The sequence below is a fragment of the Drosophila eugracilis genome, unplaced genomic scaffold, assembly GCF_018153835.1.
Source record: "Drosophila eugracilis isolate 14026-0451.02 unplaced genomic scaffold, ASM1815383v1 contig_90, whole genome shotgun sequence".
Lineage (NCBI taxonomy): Eukaryota > Metazoa > Arthropoda > Insecta > Diptera > Drosophilidae > Drosophila > Drosophila eugracilis.
The window spans coordinates 9440845-9460467 of NW_024573812.1; the positions used below are offsets into that span (position 1 = coordinate 9440845).

General features: G+C 39.0%; 1 protein-coding gene across 1 annotated transcript in view; it reads left to right on the plus strand.

Annotated features, from left to right (window-relative positions):
* Positions 1 to 19623, plus strand: part of LOC108112703 (leucine-rich repeats and immunoglobulin-like domains protein 1) — an 88915-nt gene that overhangs the window by 11810 nt on the left and 57482 nt on the right. The window lies entirely within an intron of this gene.

Genomic DNA, 19623 nt, shown 5'->3' on the forward strand with positions numbered 1-19623 from the left:
TTGCCCGACGGCAGCATCATCCAGCCACCTCCCATCCCCCTTTTTGGCCATCACCCCTCCGGCCATGTCCATGCATACATATATAAACAGAAAACAGCAAAAAAAAAAAAAAAACACAAAGGCAACTTCAGTTTTTGGGCTTTGACAGCTGACATAGAATGCAGAAAGCGAGCGACGCATTTTCGAGTGGGTGGCCCAACCCCCCTTTTTACCAATGTCCCGCACTTTCAACCCCTCTGGGGTGGATAAAACCCCCAGCCCCCGCTGGCTTTGCCCTAGCCAATTCTTAAGCTAAAACCTACCGCAGATGCAAATTTTCTATGATTCGTACTTTTCTCCAAATGCACTTTAAATAAATTTGTTTATTAATAAAACATAATATTAAATAATCTTGAGTTCATGTCTTAGAATATATTTACTGATGAAAAGTAATAAATATTTTTGAAATATTTAATTTATACAGAATGACAAAATACAGCTAAGTTTCCACAAATATAAAATATTTTTATTAGTAAGACCTTTAAGATAAAAAGTTATTGAGGTGAAGAAAATAACCATAAAAATGCATAATATTTCTGATATAATCCCATGCAAGAAATATTTCTCTCAGTGCATGTCCGTCTCTCTGTCACTCATTAAACATTTTGCTAACTGCAACTCGGAGTGTTGTTGCTGTATGTTGCTGCCTGTTGTCATGGCAAGCGTCACAACAGTCGCCTGCATTTTGTTGATTTTACGAGCATGTGACAGGCTGAGATTCTGCGAATGCATCAACCCTGAACCGAGGAATGGAAATTGAAATGGTTTTCCGGGTGGAGGAGGCGGTGTGGCGGGTTCAGTCGGAAGCGGGCTACAAATGTAAGTCGTGTGATTAGTAACGGATTCCGCAAAAGGGCGCTGCAGCAGCCCCAAGCACTTAGTCCTAGACCCACTCTTTCTTTTTGAACTTCATCCCTGATCCATCAAGTTGACAAGACCATACCTGCCCACATACGAAGATTCGTTCTTTGATGAGAAATACTTTTGCACAGCGCCTTGACACAGACCCTTAGATGGTTTTTCTTTTTTCTGGCTAAATACAAACAAACGTCATCCGGAAATTTAAATTTATTTCGGTTCTCTTTCAATGTTTTAAGATATTTTTAATTATTTTTCTCAGAAGTAGTACCAAAGTTAAAGGAAGCAACGGAGATAAAATTATTGATTTTTTTTTTCATTTACATTTTTTCTAGATTTTTTTTGTTTTTCAATCAGAACTTATCTTAATCTCCTTGACTTCATTTTCTAAACTATCAAAAAGAGAGCATTTCCATATCACATCTCTTACTGAAAATGCATTTTCCTTTAATACATCACCTCTTCTTGTGTTGTGCAAGTAAATATTAAAATATTTCACACGAATTATAATCTCTGCACTTTGCATTTAGGGAGGGAGGGGGATTACTATTTTTGGATGAGCGGCTTCTGTTTCATACGGTAAACACAGCTGGACCCTTTCTTCCTCATATGTATTTTGGTGGTTTCCAGCTTTTTTGCTTATCTAATGCACTGCTCCCCCAGACTTAACATGTCTTTCTCCCTCGCACACTCTCTTGTCTTCTCTGTCTTGGACTGCTCTTATCTCTGCGGATGATATTGTTGAAAAATTCTTATTGTATTTAGCAGATTTAAGTTTTAATTACTTCTCTTATAAAGTATATTGAAAATATGGATATTTTCCTTACTAAATAAAATAAGTTGAATAATAATTTTATTTTCTTCTTTTTAAGATAATATTAAATATTCATTGATTAAAAGCAACTTTTAACTTTCAGTGCATTAGCAGTAGCTCTCGCTCTCCCTTACTCCTTTCGTTTGTCGCTGTAGCTGTTAATTGCTTACCGCTACTTTCTTGTACCCCCCTCTCTTTCTGCCTCTCCCCGTCTATAGCCCCTCTTTCTCACTCCGGTTAATCACTGCACACATCAATGCGGTAGTTGTTGTTGGCTTTGCTTAATGGGTTTTTATTTGTTTATGCATGTTTGAGTACGAAGATGAGGGATGCCCCCTGCTGACCACTCCTCATCTTCCTGCCATTCTATATCTATAGCCATCTCCTTCTATTTATCTTTGCTATATCCGTCGCTTCTTCATTTTTTCAAGTCCCATGGGAATTTTTACAAATGTTTTCAACGACAAGTGCTCTTTGCAAAAGGCGGGCGCATTGGGCGGCTAGAATTTCGAAATTGTTTATACTTAAATGGGCGTGACAGCCGAAAGTTTTTTGATTTTTGCCCTCTTAACTTTCGTTATTAATTATTTGTTTGTTCGGCCTTTTAAAGTTTTTCAGATGCTAAGAGGGGCTGAAAAGTTTAGTGTAAAAATAGGAGCAAGCATTTGTTTATATGATTAATCGTTTGTTGGTTTGCTCTTCTTTTTGGAAAATTTATCAACTTTGAAATAATGAATTTTGAAAAATAAATGGTAAAAATGAGATGTTAAATGGTTTAAGAAATATTTCAAATTTGAGTTTTCTAAAATAATTTTTTTCAATTTACAATATTTTCAAAATTAATTTAACATTTAATTACTTTTCCCTCAGCATTAACTTCCATTAAACCCATTAACTTTTCCCATAGGAAATACAATTTTCTACAACAGCCTTCATAACAAACCATCAATCACAGCCTTTGAATAATCTCATATGACAAAAATTCGAATCAATTAAATATTTATTGAGTAAAAAATTTGGGCATAAATATTGAATTTCCCTTGCAATTTTCTCCCCCACACGTCACTTGGAAAACATTAAATACATCTGTATACAATCGGAAACTTAATTAACATTGGACCGAAGGGAAAATGTCATTTCATAATTTCGATTTTTGACATTTGCCAGGGTGCGATGGATGCAGTTTTTGCGGGCTGTGACTAATTAACACATTTATAGAGTGACAAACATGAAGTACAGGCAAAGGGGGAGAGAGGCTTCCTAGAGCCCTCATATATAAACTCATATATACGTACACGATCTGTTCCTGCTTATTGGGAAACCCACTCGAATGACCCCGGGCATTAACATTTGCTGCTGCGCTTGTAATTATGCACAAACCGAAAGGGACAACTGTTGACATTTTCAATTGTCCCTATTTATGGCGACCCCAAAAATGTTTGCTAATTAAGCAATCAAATAGTTGACGCTTTGGTAATGAAAGTTTTCAAGGAAAAGTGGTTCGTTGGGTGGCTAAAAGGTTTTCAAAGGTTATGTATAGTTCTTAATAATGGTAGGGACTTCAAAACAAAAACCAGTAAACAGATTCTCTTGCAGGAGACCTCCTTTTGTTAAAATTAAAATTTCGGAATCCCACAGAGGCACAGACAAAAGGTCGAAAGTTCAACGAAAGATATGGTCCGAAAGTCGGACAAAAATACGGACGGCGAGACGTGTGCCGCCAAAGCTTTTATAGCTGTCGCCGTTCACACAATGCGGTCCAAAACAAATATAAATCAACTCCGGAGGCAGAGGATCCCCCTCCCACACCCGCTTTTCACTATATGTGGAGAGACAAAAGATCCCGCCCGACAAAAAAAGAAGAAAAACCGAGAAGAGAGTGGGAGATAGTTGCTGGTTTTTGTTTATTTATTCATTGATTTTAATACACTGCTGCGGACAGGGGAGTGAAAAACTCCTTGTAAATGGAAATGCATTTTCGATAGACCATTGGAAATTGATTTTCCCCCGCCAACAACACCTTTTCACCCCTTCCCCCTATCAAATTTTCCGACTAATTGTTTGTGCGTGCGAGCGTGTGTGTATGTGTGTGACGTTGGGTGGCATTTTCTTGTTCGTTTTTGGAAGCTGCTTTGTTTAGCTCTCATTGATTTCCAGCTGTTTTCCCCCGCTGCCTGATGGAAATTAATTTCCCCTCTAAACGGATTTTCATTGTAATTTTAATATTCTTTTTTTCGTTATGCGGTTGCTACAGTTGTTGGGTGTTCTTTAGTTCGTTTTATGGCTATTTTTATGTTTTAATATTTATGGTTTTTAATGTTCCATATTTAGTGGTTTCGTCTGACTGCCGCTTTATACACGAATCTCCTGTTTCCGATCCCCACACCCCCACTTCAAAAACAGTTTCTCTTTTATAGGCTTGTTCAGCAACGGAAATTGATCGTAAAATCCCACACTGACTCCTAAAAATGTTCACACGCTGCAGGGAAAACGCGTTAGTTGGCATTGGGTGAGGAAAATCAATTTCTTTTTATGATTAATGAGATTAAGTACGTGTTTACAAAAGGGATTAGTTAGTAAGTCTCTCTCTCTGGATAATATTCTGATCTGATATGTTAACATTTACTAACATTAATGGTATGGTTATTATGAATAAAAAGAAAGCCTTTCAGACCTTTCCTAAACTCCTCAATACATTTCCTTTTCTTCTCCAGTTGATACCATCAAAGTAAGGCTCCCACTTCGGCTGTTTGCACTTAGCCAACTGGAGTGTAAACAATAGAAACCGAAAAGAAGAAGAAAATGTAGTAGCTGGCCATAAAAGCAAGTGCAACACTTGATCAGCTTAAATCAAACAAAATGAGGAATAACATTTTCACTCACACTTTTTCGCATTTCCACTCACTCGCTAAGAAGTCAAGTCGACTCGACATGTCGGTGGGTGGCAAATGGGGGGTTGGTTCAGGGGGCTAGAATGGTAGGCGGGGTGCGGTCGTTGAACGTCCAAGTCGGTGTACTATACCATACTGTATATATGTCTCTGTGCATGCTTTCGACTATGGGGGGAAACTGTTATATATTTTCCAAACATTATAGCACTTTACACTTTTCACACGCTAAAATAATATTTTTGCAGGCGGTGGAAGGCGGGGTGTGCGGAGGGCATAGACTTTCCAAAGGAAGTGTTTACTCTACTCCATTTGGCCAAAACCGCCTCCCCCGTCTCTTTCATTTAGCCTCCACCCCTCTCTTTCGTTTGAGTGTGGGCTGTGCAAACAGCAAAGGGAAACAAAAGCTGAGGGAGCAGCGCCAAATGTCAAGTAGCCGTCAATTGGACAGGACGACATGGGCGCAAGGAGAAGCTGCCTCGCAGAAGGTTGGGCGTTTGGGCCAGTTCCCAGAGAGGCAGTGAGTTGGGACAGTTTTTGTTAACCGCAATTGGGCACACAGGATGACTAGCCTCCAGTTTTCAGATCCCAGAAAGGGGCCGAAAACGATACACGCTGAGAAATAATCATAAATAAAAAACAGCGACTGCTAAAAAGGTTTATAAAAATATAAACTTAGCTTGTATGGCAGGAAAACTTTAAAATTATTAATGTTTTTTGTGGATAACGTACTATTACCACTTTAAATTCTTTCTATCAAATGTAGTGACACTTCGTATCTTTCAGTGTATTCGAAGTGTTTGCATTTTTATCCTGGACGCCTTGTCTTCGCCTTTTCGCACTTCGTCTTCGTTTGCTTCGGTTCTTTTTTTTGTTAACCAGGGCTTTGGGCAAACACTTTTACCGTTGACTTTGCTGCCCTTCTACCGCCTGCAGTCGCTTTTCCACGATTTTCCTTCTAGACGAAACTCTTTGAAAGACAGGCAGAAAAACCGCTTAGCATGTTTACCGCTATGTACATTCGGCACTTGAATTCGCCGCGTTGCATTAGTTCGCCGCATGTGTTTGTGGCTATTACAAACGCCTAAGTGCAGGCGCCCTTTCAGGTGGGAAAAAGGTGAGGAAAGTTGGGAAGAGGTCGGAAAAGCGGGAAATGGCGGCAAGTAGGAAGTGGTGGTCGGGGGAAGTTGGAAACTCTGCCGCCGTCGCTAATGTTTGCTCTGCTCTGTTTAACCCATAAACGTGCTTTAACCGCTCGGCGACTTTCCTCAGACTGTGTGTGTGTGTGAGTGTGTTTGTTTGTTTGGGTGTGTAAGTTAGGCTCTGGTAAGCATTTTTTGCATAGGCAAAGAGTCACGCACACACGCACGCAAGCGGGGGAAATGGAGCAACTCTGTTTGGCAGAGTCTATAGGGTTGCCAAGTGGTCGGGAGTAATTTTTTTTTGGGCCTTTGTAGCGACTGTACTTTGGGAACAAAATTTACTGGTTGGATTACTTTTTCGTTTATATTTAAATTAATTAGAGAAGTGTTTTTTTACCACAATTTAAGATAATCTAGGAGTAAAATCTGAAAAATTATGTGTTAAAATATACGTACAAACTTAAAATAATTGTTCCTTTAAACGTACTTCACTTTTTTAAATGTTTAAATTTCTTTGGTTTTTCCTTTAGCTTTTAGCTTACGGTTTGAACTAATTGAGAGGTATTAAGCTTAAAAAAGACTTTTTCTTCCTCTACCTTAACCCCGGCTAATCACTCGTTTATCTACACAAATCTGTGGCAATTAATTGAGTTGAACATGCCCCATGTCCCCAATAAGCCTAAGAAAAGAACTTGATCTTGGCTAGAAGTAAAAACTAATTAATATAACAAAAAAAAAAATAGAACAAAACAATTGAGGAAAAAGAAAGGCGGGAGAGAGCATCTTCTAAGCCCAGGGACGTGTTGATGTCCATTTAAGTTAATACTGATTAATGCTGACAAATTAACTATGAAATTAATCAATGTCCGAGTATGTAGAGCAAGTTGAACAAGAGCGGAAAGTCAAAAGAGGCCCACGTTGATAGGGCAGCTCCAATGGTGGGCGACATCTAGCGGTGGGGGGCTGCTGCTTGGGCCGCCGAGGGGTCAGAACTTCTGTTGTTTGTCACTTGTGACGATTTATCAATGCCAGCATAAATAAAGAGAAGAGAGCATTTCATCAAAGTGTCAGGCAGATTATCAACTCGCCGAAAGAGACGGGAGAGATAGAGGCAGCCTCCATGCTTGACTTGAGTTGGCTTTAGTCGTCTTATAAATATATATAGTATGTGTAAATACTATAGCATTGTGCGTGTTTGCAGTCCATCAAACAACATGTGATAATTCCAGGTTCATCAGCATTATAATCAACATAAAAAGTCAACTTTTGTATGCCGTACTATAGTTGCTTACTTATTTATACGGAGCAAGAGACATGTCAGTGGGCATTTACCATGCAAAAGTGAGCATAAAAGTTCCCATCATCATCCCATTCCCATTTCCCAACTCCCAACCCATCCTCCATCTCCCGTCCCCACTTCTTGAGGATGCTGCTCGACTGTGAATGTTTGCGGATGATGATGACGATGATGATGATTGAGCAATGGCACGCAACGACTTTATCTTTATCTTCATTTTTTGGCATCCGAAATTGCATAATTTATTGCGTGTGACAAATCATGAAGGCAGCCGGTGACACTCGTACTCAGTAGGACCAACAACTGTTTTGCATAACTAATTAAGTCTGACGGAAGATGGACATGCCAGTTGTTCCAGGTGTCACAGGGATTAATTTAGTCAACTGATGTAACTCGGATCTCGGATCCTTTTGAGTGGCTTAAAACATAGTCATCGGTGGAGTTGGAGTGCAGAAAGAGGTTAAATTGTTATGCAAATGTTTGGTTTAAAGGCTTAAGAACTGTTATTTCAAGAGCCTATCAATTAGTTTATTAAAAGATGTTAGATTAGGTTTGATTATTAAAACTCTTTTGAAAAAAGAACCGATTTCTAAAGGATATCAAAGATTAATAAATCATTCTCAAGAATTTAATACAAAATGTTGGCTTTCTTATTCAAAATTAAAGCCATTTCTTCTACATTTGAACCCCTTTCCAGACCCCCAGCTTCGCCTGAACCTTCTTTCATATTCAAAATGAAGACATTAGCCGGAGAAAAGGGCATCGCAATCTAAATGAGAATGCATCGGCACATAATTGGAAAGCGCATGGCATATATTATCGGCTAAAACGCACCGACTCGATGATATTCGATTGAGCCGGTTTAAACAAGTTACCATAAATTCGTTGCCGCACAAAGTTGTGTCCACTTAGGAGATGTCACAACACCAGATGGGGGCCACGGATCGTGCCAGCGATAGTTAATTGTGACCATTGGATGCTCAAATTTATGGTAGCATTCTCAACGGGCGTTGAGAGAACCCCTGGATGGATCTGGATGCGAAATAAAAACTCTAACTTATGGACTGCAACGGCGGCAATCGTTGCGAAGATTTCCAGTAATCTTGACCGACATTGGTTGCATGCATAAATTTAGCAAATTATGGTCGCTAACACTAAAAAAATACCCCAGGCTATGGGGCAGAAATAAAAAAATACACAAAATCGAAGCATCAAGCCAACATCCTTCGCAGGCTAATTGGACCAGTAAATCGCAGTCACATTGCTCTCGGCTTCAGTTTGCTTCGAGACGAACCTTTCCTTCAGTTTTCCTTGGCTTTGTGTTATTTTTTGGCTTGGCCTGGCTTTTTCTGCAATTCCAAGCCATTTGCTCCGTTGCTTTGCCCTTGGGGATTTTCCACTTCGGACACGACTTTGTCGTTTGGTTTTTCGATTGGAAAGTTCAAGTTTTCCTTGACCTGGGGCATATTCTGTCATATTTTTTGGGCGGTGTCAGAGATATGGGACAAAGGAAAGGTAAAAATAGAAGGTGCAAGAAATTAATATAAAAACAAGGCTTTAAAAAGAGCAGTACACAGTTTTGTGTAAATCCATTTGAATGTTTTCTGCCAGCAAACAATGAATTTGAATTTAAATTAAATTTTTATCAAAAATAGAAAGTTATTTTCTCTGCGGAACATATCCTGCGGCGGAGCACAAACATGTAAGACAATTAATAATACTTAAAAAGGGCAAAGAGATGGAGAAAGTGCGTCCGGGGGGGTTTCCCTCTCTTTATGAGGGATATTACAGTACTCCCACATATGGATAACCTCGTCTATTTGAGGGGTGTGTTTTGGGTAATGAATAATGTGCACTCACCTGGAAGCATTAGGCCGACATTCTACCCATCTTGTTGACTTATTTGCCACATTTTTCGTTGACTTTCGTTCTGGGGTCTTCCAAACCGAGAAATTATTACAAATTGCCCACGTATTTCTCGGCTTTAATTGAAATTAGGTGCGATAATTAAATGCATTTTTGTCTGACCCTGCTAAGGGTGCCCTTTGACCCTTCGGGAGGTGTGGCTGGAACATATGGCCCATATGGAAAGCCCAAGCAGGTCACAGGGGTGTGTGTTCATTTTTTTTGTTGAATCAAGTGTGGTCACTTATGTGGCGATATACATCGAGTTGATTTATGACAGCATATGTGGGCAGTTTTGGGCGGAGAAGGTCTCTGGAATAAATGAAAGTCCAGCCATGAAGCTTACAGCTGCTCGAAAAGGTTTTCAAAAGGTGTGAAAAAGGGGTTGGGTTAGCATTTTAAAATTATACCTTGATTTATCTGTTAGATGTTAGCATTCTATTTCCATTCCTAAACTTATATACTAACTAATATTTCAAACAGAGTTACTAACCTAATTTCTAAATTTGTTCCATTTCAGGTGAGCATTTCTGAACTTTATGCAGGGCATAGCCATACATAAATCATACGTAAGTAAAACCTATAGAAATCCCGATTCCAATGATGTGCTTTTCCGCGAAAAAGCAAAACAAACAAAATGGGGAGAAAAATAAAAAGCCTATTTGCCCTGCAATCAATATCGGATGCATTCCGTGTATGGAAATGCTATTCAATTTCCAATTCATTGCCATGCAATTTTCAAATATGTTTGGGATTTAAAATGCGCCTTTGATGTCTGCGTTGGCGCCCCCGCCTTTCCTATTCTCCTATTTTCCCTCAGTTTCCACATCTATCTCCCATGGGAGTGGCAACATATGCAAACGGCATTTTGTGGCTGCATCATTAACAGCATGAGGCCAGAGGCGTCCGAAGGGTATTGGGTAGCACAGAGGGCTTGGGGGGGGGGGTCAAGGGCCCCGCTTCGACAGACAATCGAGGACCTGGCAAAAACAATTACATTTCAATTTGGCTGATGTCAAAATCAGTCTCGAGGCTCACCCTACAACCCCTCGCAAAAGTCAGCCACTGCCTGAATAATTGTTAATTGAAAATTGTTGCCAAACAGCGGGGAAATCAAGAACACTGGGGATGGGCAACGAATGTTGAATGTGGCCAAAATATTTATGCATTCAAACAATGCCAAATGAGCGCAATAAACAAAAAGACCTGGCTTAGTCTGTGCGGGGGAAATGGTTAGGAATTTTCATAAATTATTTATGGTTAGCGGGAAGGGAGGTGGATTTTATCGAATTCAAAGTTCGATAATCATTTTAATGGCAAATTATCCACATTCAATATGAAATGTGTTTGATTATTCGCTTTTTGACGCAGAATTTAGGCCACTGAAATATTCACGATAGATTAATATTCTTTGTCAAGTATCTGGCCCGGAATTCGGGCAAAAACAATGCGAGTAATTTCGGTGATTGCATTGATCTCTCCAACCATTTAGTTAGGTATTTAACTATTTTGTGTTGCCATCAACTTACTTAATATTTAACCGGAAAAATTAAAACTCTATAAATGCTCTAATGGCGTCAAAGGAAATGGAGCATCAATATGGCTGTCAGTAATTTGAAATCATTTGGAAGTGTTGACATTTCATTGTCGGACGGAACTGATAATTGCTGTCATTAAAACGTAATTAAAATCATTTAATTTAAATTGTTTTTGGCAAAAACATGAAGTGCTTGGTTAAATTTTAATGAAATATTCTCACTTTATCTAATTTCTTAATTGCCGTTCAAAATATCATATTAAATTTGATACGTTATGCTATTTTTTGTTCCGGCTAATTTGCAGACTATCAAATTCAAATCAAATCCCAACTAATGATTATATAAACATTTTGCATGGTTCCCAGCTTCTTTCGCTATTCACTAATTACTTCAATCATCAATAAAACATCAAAGACCGAAAGCCGTCCGGCAAAAACTAATTTGGCTGAGGATGAAAATTTACCGCCACCTGTTTTTGGCTCATCAACATCGCATCGAGATGGCTTGGTTAATGGTTAATGGTCTTTAAAAGCGCATTTAAAACGCGTTTAGTACATGCGTGTGGAACTAATTTCCAGTTGGCCTTCTCTTCTATACATTTTCTTGCTTTCCAGAGGTGTTTGAATTTCGTTGGGTTTTGCTAGGGAAAAAGGATTGCCGACTTTGACTTAAATCATTTCCGCTTTTCCTTTGATATTCTGGGTAAAAATCGGAACCTTAATTGAGCTGCCAAAAGCTTAAATATTTATACAAACTAATTGGCTTAGGCTAATTGAAAATTATAGAAAATTGAAAAGCACTCGACCTTAAGAAAGGGTTGGAAAAGATTAACCCTGAAAATTTTAAAGAAAAAATGAAGTTTGGGTTGAAGTTTTACAAGAAGTTTGTGTGATTTTCTGGAAAATCTATATAAAAGATAAAAACATTTACGATTTTTTATGATTTTTTTATGGATTTCATACCCATTAAGAAAGCCTTTCAACTTAGCTTGTTACTTTCTTGATCCCCCAGCGTATATTATCCCAACTTTCTTTACCTTAACACGTTATGATCTCTCAGATTTTTCCGAAAGCAACTCTCCGTGGGCATATTAGGGCTTTCATTCTTTTCGGCCAGAAGTCATTAGCAGCGGCTAAACAAAAGCTTGGTTACTTCGTTTACGTGTGGCTTAATTAAATTATGACTACGTTAATGTACCGTTACACTCTGTCCACTCCATTTTAGTGGCTTTGCATGTCGCTGCTCATCAGCCACAAATCGCTACGGCTACACTCATACATACACCCAGGCACACACACTCATTAACATTAACCCCCTGCTGCAGCCCCCGCCAGAAAAAAAAAAAAAATGGAGTAATTTCTGTTTCCTTTTCCGGCGCCTTTGTTATTTCGCCGGGCAATGTTGTGTGAGTGTCCTTATGTTGACTTCCGTCGCTTTGGCGTTTCGTGTCAGCCATTTGGCGAAATGTAAATCAAGTAATTAAAGTAATAAAATTTGTTTTAATGTTGCAAATGTGTTGGTGGAAGTTCCGTGGAGGATCCTTCAGTGGAAAGGTGATAATTACGCTTATTTAATCATTTATTATGGCCATTTTGATGTGCTTTTCTTTTTCTCTGTCACCCCGTTTGTGTGTCTGCTATCTCTATCTAATGCCTTATGTTCTCTCTTCTTTTTTTGTCATGCGGAATGTTCGTTTTTTGTGCAATCGTCGATTAATTTGTTTATGGCACGAAATTGTCGCGTTTATCACGTAGCTCACCTGCTAATTCATCACCTGCTTCTGCTAGTTTTCCATATTTCTTTTTACCTTTATTTGCCTTTGTTCTGTGGTTTGTTTATTTTGGCTTTTAGTTGGTCTATGGGGTAACCTTTAAGAGGGGGACTTCTTGAAAATCTACGGAATATGCCAAATCATTTGATAAACTTAAATACAAATTACTATATATCTCAGCCCATATCCTTCCGCTGCTCATTTAAGCCTATTAACTTTCTGTTGGTTAACCAACTAACCAAGGAAAGACATGACAAATCAATTAAATTTGCGCATTTCCGCTCATATGCATACCCGTACACATATCCAGTTTTAATTTAAACACAGAAAAAAAAGGAACCCTCGAAAGAAGTGGACCCCTGCCCAATTGCCATGGAAACTATGAACGCCAAAGTTTTGCAGCGCATGCAGACGGATATAAAAAACAATTTTAAATTAAATACCAGACAGCACAGACAACGAAAATAGAAAAAGAACTGCGGGGCTCCCCATTTCGGGAAATAGAGGAAAATGGGGGGAAAAGCACAACAGCAACAAGCGAAACAGCTTCATTTAAATGGCACGCAAGGGCGCCACTTGAGTCCTGGACATGCTCCAAAACACCCCACTCCCCCTGAAACTCAGTCCCTTTTCCTCGCAATCTGAACTTCGGCAGACAATGTAATGAAAAAACTTCTCACACTTTGGAGAAAAAGCAGAGGCAGAATTAGAAGTATAGAGCTGGCTGCTTTTGGGCGCGTATTAAATAGTTGCCATTTTTAGGATCACCATTCCAATGCTGCCCCTTCCCTGGGAGTTTCCTTCTTTTTTTTCTGTTCTGTATCCATGAGTAAATAATTTTCAGGTTCAAGTGGCATATAATTCCCTTTACTCTCCCTCTCGTTTCTTACAAATTACACGGTCCCAACACCCACCCACTAATTTCCTTTCCCAGCCCGCATAAATAACGCCATTAAACATGTTCGAACAAGGAGGCAGGGAGCGAATGGAAGGGGCTGTTATTAGTGGGTGGTTGTGGGTTGCAGTGGGCAAGGTTCGGGGGTGGTCCTGATGTTGTCCCCCTGCGCGTTTTCAGCGCTACATTTTTATCTGCCGCCCATTTCAAGTTTTCTAAACAGCTCTCAGCTGGTATTTAAACTGAGAAAAATTCAAATACGAAACTTTAAAGTAAAATCTTCAAGAAAAATGGTTTGTTCTATAAATAGCCGTTTAACATTTTTTACTTTACAATGCATACCAAATTAATTAATATTTTTAAAGCCTTTCATTTCTCTCAGTGGCCCTAACAGCTTCGGTTTCGGTCTCAGTTCCCCAGCATTTAGCTCTGCCATATATCAAGCGATCCAGCTCATGTGTCTGAGCCCTGTCGTGCGGTTGGCAACCAGTAGACGGCAGCCTGTTCAATGTCCTGGCATCCTGCTCCTGTTTCGGTTTCTACTCCTGTTTCTGGTCTCTTGCATCCTCTGGCTTGCCCCTCGAGTGTTCCTGTTCCCATTTCCCCATTTCCCGATGCCAGGCTTTGGCTTAATTGCCAAATGTGTTTAGGTGCGGTTTCGCCTTTCCATTGTCCTCGCTCTTGGCCGTGTGCTGGCGCTTTTCCGCACAACAGAATTAAAAAATGTGGCAATGGAAAAACAGGGAGAATGGTAAAATAGGAAAACACTGAATGGTTGGGGCTCAGGGGTCATGAAAGACCATCCACCAGCTGAGGCCCTTTATTCGATACATCGCACAAATTTGCATGTTTCGGACGGCCCAATTCACGTTGAGCCGAGAGAAGCTTTTGAAGTTTTATGGTTGCCATTTGATAACTTGGCACACGAATTCAGGATGTTATCCTGAATGGCCGGGGCTGGTTGTAAAGTATTAGTGGAGGGGTTCGATTGTGCTGCAAAAAGTACCATTGCATTTGCTTTATTTTAGTGATTTTTTTAACAGATGGATGTTCAGTGGAACGGAAGTTTGTTCTCGGAATTTTCAAATATTTTTCATAGCTAACTCAGCATGCTGTAAAATGGTGCGATTTATCTGAAAGTTATTTTTCAGTTTTCAATCTTAAAGTTTTTAGCAGCTTGTTAACTTCCATTCTCTTAATTTCTTGTAAAAATTAAGAATGCGTTTTGTAGATTGAAATTAATTTACCTAGAAGCTAAATCGCTTTTACCTTAACATTCCTTTGAGCCCGAAAATGCTTTTGTGTGTCCACCTTTCGAATTAAAAATGTATCGCGGACCTTACTCGTTCTTATTTCTTTGAATGCTACCATTTATTTACCTTCAACAACTCCGCCCAAATGAAACAAAAAATTCTAGCATTGAAACACTAATTACACTCGGTTGACACACCCCCGAAGAAGTGCCACGCCCACTGGCTCTTTTTCAATTCAAGCAGGACACGCTTTTTGTGATACTCGGATACCCTGCAAGTCTAGACCTGATAAATATGACCGACTTTCTGGGTCAATCTTGGCCAGATTCTGTCTCCAGATGCTGCTTTTGTCTGATTTCTGGTTAAACGGAAACACTTCAAAGACCCGAAGACCGAAAAATCCGAAACATAAATGCAAATTTCCCCAACTCACCCTTGATTTGTGCCGACTTACGATATGAAGTCGCCGGCTTTTCGTGTGGCGCTTGTCGCTCGATTTATTTCAATATGTGCCGAGGGTAAATTATGAAACTCGGGGCGTTTCACTTGTTAAAACAAATTATAGGTTTCGTTTTGATTATTTTGAGCGTTCGTTGTTTTTTCCTTTGGCTTTTTTGCTTTTTGAGGTAGGTAGGTAGGCCCTGGTGTATAATAATATGAATTCATTTGCATATTTTCCAAGTTTAGGGAGCGAGCGACTTGTCAGCTGCGAGCAATGGAAAATTGCTGGGGGAACAAGTAAATGAATGCCTAAAGGAAGTCGGATTACTGGCTTTCCCATGCCCCGAAAGTCCTTTGAAATGGGTCAGAGTTCAAACGAAGTTGAAGACGTTATGGTTTCCTGCTTCAGTTCATGTGTATTCTGGCCCCACACTGGATCCATAAATCGCCTTTCCATCGATCTGCCGCCTGTCACTGAATCGGCCCACAAATGTGTCAAACCGAAGTCAGATCAACAGCACTAAGCGGCATATTAAGTGCCAGGCTATTGAAAAGGCGAGCGCACTCTCCCAGCCGACGACGACTCATTTAAACTCAAAATGTCAGATTATTAAACTTTGATAAGGCGCACACAGAATCATATAAATATATATACCCAGAGATACCCGTGGGCAGCTATTGAGGATGAGTTTTTCAGAGTCGCAGTTTATGACTTTGAGCCGGGACTTCATTCTTCCTTCATCCGCATGGCTCACTCAGCCAACCATCTCACTTCCCTCTTTCGAGATGTGTCGATTACAATGGCAATTTCAAGCCGTCTGACGTCTGATGAGGATCATCGCGCTCACGAGGCATGAAAAATTATGGCACGTACTCTCGCAGCCCGGGTAGATTTCCCGAAATGATAATCAAAGAAATCATATGTATGACTCTGTCTTTTGCGGGCTATATGGAAATAAATATTGTGCATTAATGATGATGAGCCGTGGCGAAAAGTCTTTAAAATTTGAGCGGAGCCTTCATCTCTGATAGGTCCTCTGTTGGGGATTTGGCTATGGGAATATTCCACTGATAGTGGGAGTTCTTTAAGCTACGCTTAGAGTACCTAAAACATATTTTAAAATTCTGAAATACTCTCTCTTTTCCCCTAATATTAGTCATACTTTTAAATTATATAATTATCATAGATTATTCTAATTTTCCATTTAAAAATTCTCCCCATAAATTTTCCCATAGTTAACTCTATAATCTTGGTTCACAGTTAAACCGAAACCTAAATTTAGTTCCCGATACCCATAATCGAATCAATCAATTTGGGGGCCCAACTATGACCACGCCTTCCCCTTTCACCTCAAACTTAATATAAATGCAAATTCAAATCAGAAATTGAAGAGAGTCCGGAGTCCGAATCCGAGGAAAAGCGATGCGTAGCAAATTCAAAATGAAATGAAACGAATCGCCGGCCTGGCTTAGTTTGTCCATCTCAGACTTGGACTTTTTCCATAGAAATGCATTAAATTTAGCTGCTGCAGAGGGAAAGATTGAGAGACGACGATGAAATATGCGCACAAATCATTTGGTTAGGCCGGGCTCGGGGCTCAGGGGTCTTGGTTTTTATTTTGGCCAGCAGGTAGACAGATAAAGCCTTGCCAAATGGTAAAAGCTGTTCAATGGATCGATTTGACCAAAGTATACAGTGGGAAAAGTTGAAATATTAAAAATGTATTATTTAACGTAAAATAAGTAAGAATCTGAAGGTTTCGTCTAGATAAGAATAAATTGTTAATAGAATAAGAAATACTTGACAAAAAGTTACTCAAAGGTGGCTTAGTTTCATTTTAAACTTCTACTTTATTAATAATATTCATCATAGAAAAATAATCTTGGAAGACTTAATAACTTATTTTAAATATTTCCTGGGACCCACTGTAAAAAATATGTTTTTTCTTTGGCTTATGCAAAGCCCGTTTTATCTGATTAGGCCTATAGCCCCTCACAGATTCCCCTCGATTCGGTTTCGGTTTTATGAATTCCATCTTTGTTGAGCTTTGGTTACGCTTTTCAGCTTCGGCTTTGGTTTTGGTTTTCGGATATGGTTTCGGTTGGTCTTGATTTGGTTTGCTGAGCGTTTTCTTTTCTTACGATTTCATAAGCCACAAAAACCAGACACAAACGCATCGTTAGCCCTGTTTTTGTTGTTTGCCGTCGATCAAAATGCAATCAAAATTGTGCGGGTTCCTCTTGAATGGTCCATGAAACTCCTCCCCTCCCTTCCACAAACCCTTCACTATTCCTCCGGCTACTTTGTTTGATTGTGTCCCGGCCACCACAAAATAGTTTTGTTGCTGCCTCGTAAAGATTTCTATCGCAGTTGAGAGGAGAGTTGAATGGCGGGTGTGGGGGGAAATCATAAGAAATATAAGGCTGGATTGGCCTTTTCTTTTTGGGTTTTCCATGGCTTATTATTTATGGTAAGTGTCTGTTTGGGTTTGTAATTGATTTTTACAGTTCTCGACTCTGCGGTTCCCCAACAGTTATAAACTCTAACCGAGATCGGTATCAACAGTCGTTCAAATGGCATCATAAATAACATGTTCGGCTGTTGGTTTCGAAATGTTTAGAAATCGGTATTAAATTGAGGTTTTAAAGACCAAGTTTGGTAGCTTATACATTGCTTCAAGATTATAGAATCTAATAATGATAAAAGGGTTGTTCCAACTATTTTATTTGATTAATTAAACTAAGGAATGATTTTTACAATAAATATGAAATCTCTTCTTAATTAACCTTTAAACTTTGAACTTTTACAGTTTTTAGAAACAACTCCTCTTAATCATTTTCATGTTATCACAATCTCCATCTCTCCCGCCCTATAAACTATGTAAAACCCGAATAACGAAACCCTTTTGATCTAAATTGATCTCTTAATCTCGCTTATCTTTGATCCCCAAGTTGGAACATGTAGCACCATTAGTCTCATCTTAAATATCCCAAAAACCCTCTAAACTACATTCAAAATGCATTAAAGATGCGGGAAAGAGAACAAAACCAAGCGAGAGTAGGCAGCCCAACAACCCAACACAAAAAAACGATATAATCCAATTAATCCTTAAACGTTTTTTAAAAGCATATAATTTAAACACACGCCGACGCCAACGAGCGACAAAAGAAACCGAAGTGAACCCAAAAAAAGGAAAAACAGAAAAAACAGAAAAAACCGAAGAAAACTGAAACACCGAAACAGGAACACACCCAAAACAACAATGGTACTCGGTGTGGAGCACGACCAACAATGCCAAATTCGATCGTCTGGGGATCCAGTTCGAAATGGTCTGGTACGGTACACAGAGAGAAAAATGAGTATTCATTTTATGAGAAATAGTGCAAATTTCATGGGAATAAATAAGGAAGCTATAATAAATTGGAATACTTTTTTTAGTATTAAACTGTAGTATAAGAATTCAATATTAAAATACTATTAATACATCTTCATATTTGGTATACTTCTTAGTATACTTTTAAGTATTAAACTTTAGTGCAAAATTCCATTGTTAAAATACCAATAATAAATGTATACTTTTTAGTATACTTTTTAGTATTAAAATGTAAATACTTTATATGCTATTAATACTAAATTGATACTACCCTAAGAAGATTTCTAATAATCTTATTATCAATCCTATTTCTCCCGATGTATAGTTTAGGGCTCCCTCAGTCTATATGGCTTTGCCCCTCTCTCTCCTCCTCTCTCTCTCCACACCGCCTCTCTCTTTTGGACCCTCTGACTCACAGATTGCGATCGGGAGCGGAAGGTGCGTGAACAATGGAAACAATCGAACATATGTAATTAGGCTAAAGTGCTGCGGATAAAGGCGACTCCTTCTCCCGTGGCCGCGTTCATAAATAAAAACGACAACGCAAATAAATTGTAGCGAATTTTTATAATTAATTGTATTGTCGTCGGGGCTCTCGTTTAACCAAACCGCCCAGCAAGGGGTTAAGCTTTAGACAGTAGGTTTTCCTTCTTTTTTTTTTTTTTTTAGCTGATTTACTGATTTGCCGATAATGCCTGCACAGTAGGCGGAGAGGGGCGGGGCAGAAAGGGGTTTGTGTATTAAAAGAGCATTAACAAATCCCCTAATCAGCGATGGCAAATCGTCCTCTGTGGGTGTCTGCCTGTGAGTTCCTCTATCCTTTGATTTTTCCACTGGCATCAGAATCTGCCATCTGAAATCAACTTTAACTCACTCTTTTACTGGGTTTTCCTGTGGGCTGCATTGATTGAATGATGGTTTAATGAAGAAAAGCCAATAGTTAATTAGAGGATTAGTTTAAATCAGATTAAAAGTGATTTAAGCAGCGAATGATTTATCATTTAGAAAACCGATAACAGAGGAACTTCATTTTGAGGTGCAACTTTAATAAGTTGTTGATTAAAGTTGAAATAGTTTAGCTTGGAAATTTTAATATTGAAGTAAGTAAGTAATGAACTTTAATAAATTATGACTATCTCTGCAATATTTTCCTAACCCTTAGTACATGAAAGCAGAATAAATGATTGGTTTTTATCAGAAGAAAATATCTTGATAAAAGCATGAACTATCTATTCACCGAGATGCCTTTCGTTTTATTTATGAGCTCTCAGGGATTAATGCAAGCTTTCTATCTTGTAATAAACCAGAGGTAATAATTTATTGATTTTCTTTTAAGGCCAGTCTGCTATATTGACCCAAAATTAATCTAGCCAGAATTATCGCAAAAAGAAAGGGAGGCGGAGTAAGC